Genomic DNA, 12388 nt, shown 5'->3' with positions numbered 1-12388 from the left:
GTTTATCGTGGTACGAGGTCTGGTCAAAAAGTTCTAAGCCTGACTAACTTTAAACTATGGGCCAAAACAAAGTCAATTTCAGTATGACCTGCTGTACGTATCAGTCAGCAGTTGTGTGCGAATGCATGTAGTCGGTGGAGTTTGGGTTCACACAGGGTTTTCTGCTATCAGCTATACTTTTTTAATGTCTTTAGAAACATGCTCATCAATGGGCCATCGGTATAACAGTCGACGACCACGATATTTATATTAACCCTGCGGAGATGATATTATCCTTCTTGCTGATAATGAAACTGGTATTAATCTACTGTTGAATTGTCTCAACGCCAAGTGCAAAGCAATAGTGTCATTATGAATCCAGTTGTATCAAAGGTCCACATCCGGAATCCAAATATTATAATATCTATATCTATCATCACAGAGTTCTTTGATTACATACGTGTGAGAAAAGAAACAACTGATTCAGCAAGCCGAGATCTAGGGCTACTGACCATAGTTTGGTCCATCATCAATTATGCCTCTGCAATCTGGGAACAATAAAGTATGCTAGCTATCAACACCATACACAACAGACCTAGGGATGTGAGCTTCTATAATTGGGCTTCAGAAGAATGCACCGAATACAGCTTTACTTGGAGATGTAGGTTCGACTCCACCGTGTGGCCGACAATTTAGCAGCGCCATAACGTTTTGTATATGCCTATTCCTTGTGCAGACTGACAAACTTTTATCTCAAATATTTAGAATACGTAGAAACGCAACAGGAATCTAAGACTACCCAATAAGTTAGGGTACAAACATGGAACATTGTACAAATCAAATTTCGCACTGCACCTCTCCTATAGGCATAAAAAGTGTTCACCAAGCTTGAAAAGAAAAGTAGTTTTCAAGTTATAGGTCGGGGGTATAATAATATATTCTCGAAACGAAGTTCCAGGAGGAATATAACTTTTATATATATGAAATAGGTATTCCCAATTGTTAAGATGCATCATATTCTTTTCATGCGTCGAAATGTGATATAAAATTAGAAAAGAACTAAAGTGGAACACCGGTCACTTTTAACGTAACTATTTAAGAGATCTGAAACTTATTAAGGTAAAATTAAACATCCTTTCAGATTTGTAACGCGTTGTTGATGTCAAGGTTCTTTCAAAAGTAATATATACAGATCACTTCATGCACAACTACAGACTCCACAAATAAGAATGTATGTCGACAATCACCTGCTACCTTTTCAGGTAAGAAGAAGGTCACGTGAACATTTGAACAGCTTCAGAACAAAAGAGCAGTTGCAGATTGCTGTAAAAGATGTAGGGGATTGATTTGAGGCCAAAAAGGAGTGATCTGAGTCTGGAGTGGGTATTTTGGGCCTAGTATAATGGAGTCTCAGTCTAGGCTCCAAACACTCTCGGGTGAATTTGCAAGGGATTGATTGAAGCCTGCTACACCTGCGCAAGCGGGAATTAGAGGCGCCCAAGTACCGCTGTATCAAACACAATATAAACCCGCTCGATCATTACGCTATTAGTTACAAATATGTTATTTCAGCAGTCTAAAAAAATCTCAAAATCTTAAAGTTACACCATGTACAACAGTAATCAAGTTGTGGGCCAAATTAGGCAATTTCACATGATTATTCAGGTCACAATTGTACGTTCGACTTCTTTCTTGTGAGTATGGAAAGGGTTTTACCCTGTGAAGTGCAGAGATGCCTCCCCACTCCATTATTTCCTCGCTACGTTCTATCAGACGTCGATAAACAAGCTGACGGCCATCACTGCTGTCAACATGAAACCTGGACTCATCTGTGAAGAGAACGAACCTGAACCTCGGATAATGTCTCGACCATGCTATACATCGATGACGTGGTAGCAACATTGGATGTACATGTTGGCGTCCTGATCGATCGATGCTATGCTCAGGTAATCGATTAACATTAATATAACAAAACATCGACATGGAGAAAATAGGCCACGACTACAACAAGAAGAAAAATACATTTACCATGTAAATGAGGTTCTGAATACAAGTTGGCCAGGGGTGACTGAAACTGCTTCCTGCCAAGCCATGGTGCTCGGACAGTGCAGCCCACGCTACTCCGAGGGTACCCCATTCGAAGTCAAATGATATGACTCCCCAGAGTGGGTAGAGCCTCAAAGGACCCAAAACCTATTCTCACCACCCCCAGCCCACAAGTATTCCGCCATCCTTCTTAAACGAGAGGCCATGACTTGAAGTGAAAATTAGTTGAAGCCACTTTGGAACAATTTACTTTTCTGGAACAGGAAACGATACTCAAAGCAGATTCCAATCACAATATTGTGAGAACATTTTGACTGAATGACTACAATTAGAACAAGGGCTGTGCAAATAACATGAAACCAACTGGAATAGACACTGCTGAATGGGGAGGGAAAATACGTTGCTAAAAATGTGTGAGAATGCCCGTGGAAAAGATGCTGAAGTCATGTGTATATGAATTATGGTCTCTTGAAAGCCGTGACCTGAATAATATCAGAGTATGTGTTTATGAATCACTATCAAATAGTGATAAGTCCAGGTGTTCTCGAAAAGGTGAGCGTATCCTGCCCCACCTGTGGCACCCGTCACAAACACATGCAAAGGCAAGTCAATGGTGCACCTGAACAAAACACGGGAACATATGGTACAAGTGAAAATAGGGAATTGCATCGGACATAATGTTTGTCACTGATGCCATTCGGAAATATAGTTATACATGACGCTCTTTAAAATCTTGGTAGACAGACCACGCTGAATTGTACATCAGGTTGTGAAATGTATACACCAAGGGGTGGACCTACAGGAATATTGCTCGACATGAAGGAAAGTTAAATATTGGAAAGTTGAACTCGTCCCCCAAGTCATACAGTCATGTGTCACTCTGAGTTGTCATACAGACATCTAAACACTCTCACTGGCCACTTGTTCAGGTGGGTAAATTAGTGAAAGGGAATTGGCTATATATACGGTTATTGAACAATATCAGATTATTGATATAGCTGAAGCTTAAGTTAAACTTAGCTATTTTGACGTTGCCAATCCGACGAAAAATCCGACTCATATGCATAAAGACACATGTCAGCAAGAAGATAGAGATTTTACCAATGAGGAAGTCTTTGCGCAGTAAACGTCAGATGGTATTTGCTTTCATTTTTGACAAATTGGTCACCACGTTTTGTAACAAAAGCCCCTTCGATCAAGGGCTGAAGTTTTGTTATGTGGGATGTTCATGTTTGTCATGTCAAAGCACACCCTCCGTGTGGTCAAAGATGTCACTGGACAAAAGAAAATGCCTACACTCCAATGGACCGCAGTTTTGCCAGATCACTCCCCAATCGAACCTGTGTGATTACGCGCCGAGTCACCGGCTCTCGCGAAATTAATACTGGGCTTAGCGTCTAACGAAGGAAATATGGTGGTTTCATATCGGATGGGTTTTTTGCGTTCTGTACCCCAACCCTGGCTGCTTCCATGATGAGATTACAAGACTTAAAGAAGGTATATCTTTTGCTTATAAATGAAATGTTTATGAAACTGTTAGGGACATGTTCGATGGTGAACAGGCTCTGAACAGGCTATTACCTCATCGGAATAGCCGATAATGAAAGTAATACATAACATTTTTTTTTTAAATATTTGAAGAAACTTTATTCATGGCAACATGTTGTTTACAAACCTTTTGTAATCGATATTCATTGCCATCTCCGTCAACTACCACCGTAAGGATTTTGCAGGAGAGGATTTGAAAGTCCATTAGAAAACACTCCGCCCTCCAAAAGGCGAAAACAATGTCCCGACATCAATGAAGTCACAGCACACTTGATCATTGCAGCTTAGTTGCTAACTAACTAATAGGACTTACACATGTAAAATAAATAACAGACTGTTAATTGATAAAGTTTGTTGGAGACATATATTCGATTAGCATCTTAAAAACTATTCCTACAACCTGCTATGCTCTCTGTACATAGTATGGGATCACCCCCTTCAGCAGCTCCATTTTCTGTTCTAACAGAGTCCGTTCAAAGATCTTCCCGACAGATGAAGTGAGTGGTATTCCTTTGTAGTTCGTTGGGTTGGATCTGTCATTGTTATTTACTTCACATGTTATTCCTTTTCGCATACATTCAGACCGATAACATTCCTGTATGACTAAGTTGAACATATGTGCGAGATGTTTATACAATAGAGAACACGCATACTTAATATGGCAATTAGATCAGGACGTGGCGCTCTCTTCTACCTCGCGTCTTTTACCACATTTCTGATACAAGTGAGCCAATAGAGCAAAGGAATCTTTGATATCCTCATCACATGTCCAGTCGCTGTCTTGTTAAAGAACTGTCAAACTCTGCCGTATGAGGCGGATGATGTGTACAATAGATGTGTACAGTTGATGTTACAGCAGAAGGGTACAGTATGTCAGTAGAGCGGATGCATTCAGTATATGCGTAGAGTAGATGTGTAAACCGGATGTATTCAGTATATATGTAGAGTGGATGTGTACAGTGGATGTATTCAGTATATGTGTACAGTGGATGTATTCAGTATGTGTGTAGAGTGGATGTATACAGTGGGTGTATTCAGTATATGTGTACAGTGGATGTATTCAGTATGTGTGTAGAGTGGATATGTACAGTGGATGTATTCAGTATGTGTGTACAGTGGATGTATACAGTATATGTGTACAGTAGATGTGTAAACCGGATGTATTCAGTATATATGTAGAGTGGATGTGTACAGTGGATGTATTCAGTATATGTGTAGAGTGGTTGTATACAGTGGATGTATTCAGTATATGTGTACAGTGGATGTATTCAATACGTGTATAGAGTGGATGTGTACAGTGGATGTATTCAGTATGTGTGTAGAGTGGATGTGTAGAGTGGATGTATTCAGTATGTGTGTACAGTGGATGTATACAGTATATGTGTAGAGTAGATGTGTACAGTGGATGTATTCAGTATATGTGTAGAGTGGATGTGTAGAGTGGATGTATTCAGTATGTGTGTAGAGTGGATGTGTTTAGTGGATGTATACTATATATGTGTAGAGCGGATGTGTACAGTAGATGTAGTTAGTATATGTGTACAGTGGATGTATTCAGTATATGTGTAGAGCGGATGTGTACCGTGGATGTATTCAGTATATATGTAGAGCGGATGTGTACAGCGGATGTATTCAGTATATGTGTAGAGCGGATGTGTAGAGTGGATATAGTTAGTATATGTGTAGAGTAGATGTGTTCAGTTGATGTATTCAGTATATGTGTAGAGTAGGTGTGTACAGTGGATGTATTCAGTATGTGTAGAGTGAATGTGTACAGTGGATGTATTCGGTATATGTGTAGAGTGGATGTGTACAGTGGATGTATTCAGTATGTGCGTAAAGTGGATGTGTTCAGTGAATGTATTCAGTATATGTGTAGAGTATATTTGTACAGTGGATGTATTCAGTATATGTGTAGAGTGGATGTGTACAGTGGATGTATTCAATATGTGTGTAGACTGAATGTGTGCAGTGGATGTATTCAGTATATGTGTAGAGTGGATGTATTCAGTATATGTGTTGAGTAGATGTGTACAGTGGATCTATTCAGTATATGTGTAGAGTGGATGTATTCAGTATATGTGTTGAGTAGATGTGTAGAGTGGATGTATTCAGTATATGTGTAGAGTGGATGTATTCAGTATATGTGTCGAATAGATGTGTACAGTGGATGTATTCAGTATATGTGTAGAGTAGATGTGTTCACTTGATGTATTCAGTATATGTGTAGAGTATATGTGTAGAGTGGATGTATTCAGTATATGTGTAGAACAGATGTGTACAGTGGATGTATTCAGTATATGTGTAGAGTGGATGTATTCAGTATATGTGTAGAGTAGATATGTACAGTGGATGTATTCAGTATATGTGTGGAGTGGATGTGTACAGTGGATGTATTCAGTATATGTGTAGAGTTAATGTGTACAGTGGATGTATTTAGTATATGTGTAGAGTGGATGGGTACAGTGGATGTATTTAGTATATGTGTAGAGTTAATGTGTACAGTGGATGTATTCAGTATATGTGTAGAGTGGATGTGTACAGCGGATGCATTCAGTATGTGTGTAGAGTGGATGTGTACATTGGATGTATTCAGTATATATGTAGAGTGGATGTGTACAGTGGATGTATTCAGTATATGTGTAGAGTGGATGTATTCAGTGGATGTATTCAGTATATGTGTACAGTAGATGTGTACAGTGGATGTATTCAGTATATGTATAGAGTGGATGTGTAGAGTGGATATATTCAGTATATGTATAGAGTGGATGTGTAGAGCGGATGTATTCAGTATATGTGTAGAGTGGATGTGTAGAGAGGATGTATTCAGTATATGTGTAGAGTGGATGTGTAGAGTTGATGTATTCAGTATATGTGTAGTGTGGATGTATACAGTATATGTGTAGAGTGGATGTATTCAGTCTATGTGTAGAGTGGATGTGTTTAGTGGATGTATTCAGTATGTGTGTAGAGTGGATGTGTACAGTGGATGTATTCAGTATATGTGTACAGTGGATGTATACAGTATATGTGTAGAGTGGATGTATTCAGTCTATGTGTAGAGTGGATGTGTACAGTGGATGTATTCAATATGTGTGTAGAGTCAATGTGTACAGTGGATGTATACAGTATATGTATAGAGTGAATGTGTCCAGTGGATGTATTAAGTATATGTATAGAGTGGATGTATTCAGTATATGTGTAGAGTGAATGTGTACATTGGATGTATTTAGTATATGTGTGGAGTGGATGTGTACAGTCGATGTATTCAGTATGTGTGTACAGTGGATGTATACACTATATGTGTAGAGTAAATGTGTACAGTGGATATATACAGTATATGTGTAGAGTGGATGTGTACAGTGGATGTATTCAGTATGTGTGTTCAGTGGATGTATTCAGTATATGCGTAGAATGGATGTGTACAGTAGATGTATTCAGTATATGTGTAGAGTGGACGTATTCAGTATATGTGTAGAGTGGATGTATTCAGTATATATGTAGAGTGGATGTGTACAGTGGATACATTCGGTATGTATGCAGAGTGGATGTGTACAGTGGATGTATTCAGTATGTGTGTAGAGTGGATGTGTACCGTGGATGTATTCAGTATATGTGTAGAGCGGATGTGTACAGTGGATGTATTCAGTATGTGCGTAGAGTGGATGTGTACAGTTGATGTATTCAGTATATGTGTAGAGTGGATGTGTACAGTGGATGTATACAGTATATGTGTAGAGTAGATTTGTACAGTGGATGTATTCAGTATATTTCTAGAGTGGATGTGTACAGTGGATGTATTCAGTTTGTGTGTAGAGTAGATTTGTACAGTGGATGTATTCAGTATTTGTGTAGAGAGTATGTGTAGAGTGGATGTATTCAATATATGTGCAGAGTAGATTTGTACAGTTGATGTATTCAGTATATGTGTAGACTGGATGTGTTCAGTGGATGTATTGAGTATGTATGTAGAGTGGATGTGTACAGTGGATGTATTCAGTATATGTGTACAGTGGATGTGTACAGTGGATGTATTCAGTTTGTGTGTACAGTAGATTTTTACAGTGGATGTATTCAGTATTTGTGTAGAGTAGATGTGTAGAGTTGATGTGTATAGTGGATGTATTCAGTATATGTGTCGAGTGGATGTGTACAGCGGATGCATTCAGTATATGTGTAGAGTGGATGTGTAGAGTGGATGTATTCAGTATGTGTGTAGAGTGGATGTGTACAGTGGATGTATTCAGTATGTGTGTACAGTGGATGTATACAGTATATGTGTAGAGTAGACGTGTACAGTGGATGTATTTAGTATATGTGTAGAGTAGATGTGTAAACCGGATGTATTCAGTATATATGTAGAGTGGATGTGTACAGTGGATGTATTCAGTATGTGTGTAGAGTGGTTGTATACAGTGGATGTATTCAGTATGTGTACAGTCGATGTATTCAGTATATGTGTAGAGTAGATGTGTACAGTGGATGTATTCAGTATGTGTGTACAGTGGATGTATTCAGTAGATGTGTACAGTGGATGTATTCAGTATATGTGTAGAGTAGATGTGTCCAGTGGATGTATTCATTTTATGTGTAGAGTAGATGTGAACAGTGGATGTATTTGGTATATCTGTAGAGTGGATGTGTAAACTGGATGTATTCAGTATATATGTAGAGTGGATGTGTACAGTGGATGTATTCAGTATGTGTGTACAGTGGATGTATTCAGTATGTGTGTAGAGTGGATGTGTACAGTGGATGTATTCAGTATGTGTGTACAGTGGATGTATTCAGTATGTGTGTAGAGTGATTGTATACAGTGGATGTATTCAGTATATGTGTACAGTGGATGTATACAGTATGTGTGTAGAGTAGATGTGTACAGTGGATGTATTCAGTATGTGTGTACAGTGGATGTATACAGTATATGTGTAGAGTAGATGTGTACAGTGGATGTATTTAGTTTATGTGTAGAGTTGATGTGTAAACCGTATGTATTCAGTATATATGTAGAGTGGATGTGTACAGTGGGTGTATTCAGTATGTGTGTAGAGTGGTTGTATACTGTGGATGTATTCAGTATATGTGTACAGTGGATGTATTAAGTATATGTGTAGAGTAGATGCGTACAGTGGATGTATTCAGTATGTGTGTAGAGTGGATGTGTACAGTGGATGTATTCAGTAGATGTGTACAGTGGATGTATTCAGTATATGTGTAGAGTAGATGTGTACAGTGGATGTATTTAGTATATCTGTAGAGTAGATGTGTAAACTGGATGTATTCAGTATATATGAAGATTGGATGTGTACAGTGGATGTATTCAGTATATGTCTAGAGTGGATGTGTACAGTTGATCCATTCAGTATGTGTGTACAGTGGATGTGTACTGTGGATGTATTCAGTATATATGTAGAGTGGATGTGTACAGTAGATGTATTCAGTATATGCGTAGAGTAGATGTGTACTGTGGATGTATTCAATATATGTATAGAGTGGATGTGTACAGTAGATGTATTCAGTATATGTGTAGAGTGGATGTGTACAGTGGATGTATTCAGTATATGTGTAGAGTGGATGTATACAGTATATGTGTAGAGTGGATGTGTACAGTGGATGTATTCAGTATGTGCGTAGAGTAGATGTGTACAGTGGATGTTTTCAGTATGTGTGTAGAGTGGATGTATTCAGTATGTGTGTAGAGTAGATGTGTACAGTGGATGTATTCACTATGTGCGTAGAGTAGATGTGTACAGTGGATGTATTCAGTATGTGTGTAGAGTGGATGTATTCAGTATGTGTGTAGAGTAGATGTGTACAGTGGATGTATTCACTATGTGCATAGAGTAGATGTGTACAGTGGATGTATTCAATATGTGCGTAGAGTGGATGTGTACAGTGGATGTATACAGTATATGTGTAGAGTGGATGTGTACAGTAGATGTATTCAGTATGTGTGTAGAGTGGATGTGTACAGTGGATGTATTCACTATGTGCATAGAGTAGATGTGTACAGTGGATGTATTCAATATGTGCGTAGAGTAGATGTGTACAGTGGATGTATACAGTATATGTGTAGAGTGGATGTGAAAGAAAAGTGGATGTATACAGTCTATGTGTAGAGTAGATGTGTAGAGTGGATGTGTATATATATATTCAGTATGTGTGTAGAGAAGATGTGTACAGTTGATGTATTCAGTGGATGTGTAGAGAAGATGTGTACAGTGGACGTATTCAGTAGATGTGCAGACAGGATGTGTAGAGTGGTATATTGAGTGTATGTGCGTAGAGTGGATGTCTACAGTGGATGTATTCAGTATATATGTAGAGTAGATTTGTACAGTGGATGTATTCAGTATATGTGTAGAGTGGATGTGTACAATGGATGTATTCAGTAGATGTATAGACAGGATGCGTACAGTGAATGTATTCAGTATATGTGTAGAGAAAATGTGTACAGTGCATGTATTCAGTGGATGTGTACAATATATATATTCAGGATGTGTGAAGAGAAGATTTGTACAGTGGATGTATTCCGTAGATGTGCAGACAGGATGTGTACATTGGAAGTATTCAGTGGATGTGTACAATATATATATTCAGTATGTGTGTAGAGAAGATGTGTACGGTGGATGTATTCCGTGGATGTGTACAATATATATATTCAGTATATGTGTAGAGAAGATGTGTACAGTGGATGTATTCCGTAGATGTGCAGACAGGATGTGTACAGTGGATGTAATCAGGGGATGTGTACAGTGGGTGTATTGAGTGGATGTGTACAATATACATATTCAATATATGTGTACAGTGGATGTATTCCGTAGATGTGCAGACAGGATGTGTACAGTGGATGTAATCAGTGGATGTGTACAGTGGGTGTATTGAGTGGGTGTGTACAATATATATATATATATATATATATATATATATATATATATATATATATATATATATATATATATATTAGGAATAAACACTCGCCAAGGCTCGCTAAATACAAAGTTTATTCCTGCTGCAGGATATTTACCATCCCCAAACACACTCGCGTGATAACCTCTCTCTCTCTCTCTCTCTCTCTCTCTCTATATATATATATATATATATATATATATTCGGTACATGTGCAGACAGGATGTGTACAGTGGATCTATTCAGAATATGTGTACAGTAGATGTGTACTGTGAATGTATTCATTATATGTGTAGTGAGTGAGTGGGTGAGCATGTTATTACGTCGCATTTAGCAATATTCCAGCAATATCACGACGGGGGACACCAGAAATGGGCTTCACACATTGTACCCATGTTGGGAATCGAACCCGGGTCTTCGGCGTGATGAGCGAACAGTTTAACCACTAGGCTACCCCACCGCCCCTTATATGTGTAGAGAAGATGTGTACAGTCGATTTGTACAGTCGATGTGCAGAGTGGATGTGTACAGTAGATGTGTACAGTAGATGTATAATATAGATGTGTATAGTGGATGTGCAGAGTGGATGCCTACAGTAGATGTGAGAAGTAGATGTCTACAGTGGATGTGCAGAGTAGATGTGTACAGTAGATGTGTATAGTGGATGTGCAGAGTAGATGTCTACATGTATATGTGTTATATAGATGTGTACAGTAGATGTGTACAGGTAGATGTACAGAGTAGATGTGAAGATTAGATGTGTTATAAAGATGTGTTCAGTTGATGTGCAGAGTGGATGTCTACAGTAGATGTGTAAAAATAGATGTGTACAGTAGATGTGTTATATAGATGTGTACAGTAGATGTGTTATATAGATGTGTACAGTAGATGTGTACAGGTAGATGTGCAGAGTAGATGTGAAGATTAGATGTGTTATATAGATGTGTACAGTAGATGTGTTCAGTGGATGTGCAGAGTGGATGTCTACAGTAGATGTGTTATATGGATGTGTACAGTAGATGTGTATATAGATGTGTACAGTAGATGTGTACAGGTAGATGTGCAGAGTAGATGTGAAGATTAGATGTGTTATATAGATGTGTACAGTAGATGTGTTCAGTGGATGTGCAGAGTGGATGTCTACAGTAGATGTGTACAAGTAGATGTGTAGAGTTGATGTCTACAGTAGATGTGTTATATAGATGTGTACAGTAGATGTGTTCAGTTGATGTGCAGAGTGGATATCCACAGTAGATGTGTGTATAGATGTGTACAGTAGATGTGTACAAGTAGATGGGCAGAGTAGATGTCCACAGTAGATGTGTTATATAGATGTATACAGTAGATGTGTTCAGTTGATATGTACAGTAGATGTGTAGAGTGGTTGTGTACAGTAGATGTGTAGAGTGGATGTCTACAGTAGATGTGTTATATAGATGTGTACAGTAGATGTGTATATAGATGTGTACAGTAGATGTGTACAGGTATATGTGCAGAGTACATGTGAAGATTAGATGTGTTATATAGATGTGTACAGTAGATGTGATCAGTGGATGTGCATAGTGGATGTCTACAGTAGATGTTATATATATATGTGTACAGTAGATGTGTTCAGTGGAAGTGTACAGTAGATGTGTTATATAGATGTGTACAGTAGATGTGTACAGGTAGATGTGCACAGGTAGATGTGCAGAGTAGATGTGAAGATTAGATGTGTTATATAGATGTGTACAGTAGATGTGTACAGTAGATGTGTTCAGTGAATGTGCAGAGTGGATGTCTACAGTAGATGTGTACAAGTAGATGTGTAGAGTGGATGTCTACAGTAGATGTGTTATATGGATGTGTACAGTAGATGCGTATATAGGTGTGTACAGTAGATGTGTACAGGTAGATGTGCAGAGTA

Source organism: Haliotis rufescens, unplaced genomic scaffold (genome assembly GCF_023055435.1).
Source record: "Haliotis rufescens isolate VD_foot unplaced genomic scaffold, xgHalRufe1.0.p SCAF_17, whole genome shotgun sequence".
Classification (NCBI taxonomy): domain Eukaryota; kingdom Metazoa; phylum Mollusca; class Gastropoda; order Lepetellida; family Haliotidae; genus Haliotis; species Haliotis rufescens.
This window is presented reverse-complemented; position numbering follows the sequence as displayed.